Source organism: Pteropus medius, unplaced genomic scaffold (genome assembly GCF_902729225.1).
Source record: "Pteropus medius unplaced genomic scaffold, Ma_sr-lr_union100, whole genome shotgun sequence".
Lineage (NCBI taxonomy): Eukaryota > Metazoa > Chordata > Mammalia > Chiroptera > Pteropodidae > Pteropus > Pteropus medius.
The window spans coordinates 6,015,344-6,018,250 of record NW_024340692.1 but is presented as its reverse complement, the minus strand read 5'-3'; positions in this window follow the sequence as shown (position 1 = coordinate 6,018,250).

Sequence of the window (2,907 nt, the reverse complement as noted above, 5' to 3'; positions counted from 1 at the left end):
AATAAAACATACCCATGCATAAGCACTTTCCAAGTGAGAACGGCCAACTTGGAAACACATTTGACCATTAAAAGACTGGCTTGTACTCTACACACTAACTTTCCAATATCAACTGAATTATTTTGTTGCAACTCAGTGGGCATGCCAAAAGCTGACCCAGTATTTCCCTCTCGAGGTCCATGTTTCCTGCGTGGTGGATGATTCACAGAGGGTTTCATTTTCACCACTCACAACTCAGTTAATTCTTTTAAAATAATAAACACACCCTCTTACCTTCCTTGCTTTCAACTCCCGTCCTTTAGAAAAAATAAACTTTTTCAAAATGAAAAAAAAAAAATGTATCATTGCCTGCTACGTGTTATCTGTTATATTTTATAGGGGTAAAAAGCTGAATGAGGCTCAATACTGTCCAGAAGCTCAAAACCTACTGGGAAGAGAAGAGACAGTTAAGTAACTTTATCAGATCAAAATCTGGTATGGTTAGGTGTGTTTTCTAAAAATGTATTCCTTGGAATTTGCATCTCGCTAGATATTTTTGGTCAGTTGGGTTTAGAAAATGGTATTCTATACTCAGTGAAGGATTACAATACTTTGCTATATTTAACCATTCTGATAAGTATGACATAAAACGAATCACTTTAACTATGTTTACCCAATGTTCCAACAACTTATTTTTGGACCAAAAATGATTCTTGTTTTTAATAAGAAATAGATAGCATCTGAATAATGCTGTGGCAGAGATAAAATTTTATAAACATAAGAAGAAAGATGAGTTCTGATTAATAATAGTTACTATTTTCTGAGTTTTCTAGGTACTTTCCATGAAGAATACTTTAACAAATACTAGCTCATTAAATAGAAAAATTTGTGAGGAATAAAAGATTTGACTTAGGTCTTAAAGGATAAAAACCCCTGGGACTTATTGAAGAAAAGGCCATTCCAGGAAAACATAAGTATAAATAGACACATGGCAGCCAGTATAGGCCAATAATGTTTGGAAAATTATAAAAAGACTGACAGGACTAGGGCTTCATGGGAACAAAACTAGGGAATTAAGACTGGAAAATCTGGGGCCTAGTTGAGGATATCTCAAATACTAAACAAAGTATGGACTTGTTTTCCTATACAGTGGGAAGCCTAAGACACATTTCAGCAGCCAAAAGTGTTGTCGCTGACACACGGAGATCAAAGAAAACAGAAGACACACCTCAGGATTCATGAAGAACCAGTACTTTTCACTTCTAGAGCTCTTGAACATGCCTAACGGTTTGCTTCAAAGTCTCCACAAAAGTATTCTACTTCTCCTCCTCTTCTAATGAAGCCAGCTTTCTTCAAACACTAATATCCAACACATGTCAAACATTAGTTTTTCCATGAAACTTACTTTTAATTTTAATAGAACATTAGTAGTGTTTAATCTTTTAAAATGAGAACTATAAATACTTGACCCTATTCTGTAGGTTAAATATTTGTGGGTGAGGGAACAAATCTTTTAAGCATCAGAAAGGAGTGACTGGTCAAACGGCAGATGACCTCTCCACTCAGAAAAGATGGGCCCTGCACTGCAAGCACCAAAGGCAGATGTTCGGGGCAGTAGACAAGCACAGAGTGCCACGGCAATCTGCACTCCTAGTCCAGATAAACTGCACAAAAGGGGAGGTATCAAGATAAATCAGAGGCATTTCTCATTTGAAGCATGGGCAAATGACAATAATATCATTTTCAGGCTTTACTTGGAAATGTAAAACAGGTACTATCTAGGCATCAGATGAGATTTGGCTTTTTGGATAGAAGCACCATCTCTGGGTGCAGAACTAACAAAGGCTTGCAGATGACCAGAAAAGACAATCAAGACCAAGGACAAGAACAATAAAAGGTTTTTTTCCCCTGCTACAATCAGAGTGCCCTTTCCTTTTTACATACTTTTCTCAGCTTAGCCTTAGGTAATTAGTTCTTAGTTCACTCATCTTAACCAGAGTCCTTAAGGTTATGATCTTTCTTAAGGAACTGCTTTCCATCATTGCCACTTCCCACTTCTCTTAATCCAAGGTAAAGACCAACCTTTTCATTTCCAGAAATGTAGCTCTTATTTTTTTCTTTCATAGAGGCCAGGGATCTTTCTTCCTTCAATTCTGAACAAGAGTGGAGATAATCACATGGACAGAAAACATGACAAATTGCAAGGAAATTACTATAATGGGTTGTGAAGAATGCACAAATAGCTTCGCTAAAGGAGAAATTTTGGTGCAGAGAAGGGAAGGTTGGACAAGATCCCATAGAGAATGTCCTCACAGTCACTGAACCTCTAACCAATCACCTCTTTCTAGAAGACCTTCACTGTCTAAACAGTTAAAGCAGAACACAGGTAGCAAAATATTTTCTGGACCAAAGAGCTCTCTGGTGATTAACTCTTACTTTATTTATCAGAAATAAAATCCATAGTCCCTGTCTGTTCAGTTTTTTTGTTAATAGTTTATTTTGATTATACTTCAATCCAGATCTATACTATAGAAATATCTGATTGTGACAACTCACTTAATTATTTAATCCAGAAAACAAATTTCATCTGAAATATCTAGATTTTGGCTTTACTTTGCCTCTCCATCTCATGCCATCTGTCTGATGCTTCTCAGAGGACTTCAGATGGTTCACGATTAAAGGAGAGAGAAAATATTCTCTTTCTTGCATGATGTAAGTACCATTTGGATGGACTATTTTGATTATCAATATTACCTAAGGTAAAAAGTCAAGGAGAAAAATCAGGCCTAAATGCTAAGTTTTATGAAGACTTATTATTTGTTCAGTACATGCTATACTCAGTTTGGCATGTTGTGGAAAGTGGGTTTGATAAAATAAAATTCACATCATATACTTTCATTTTATAATAAAGACTATCTCGGGGAGCAA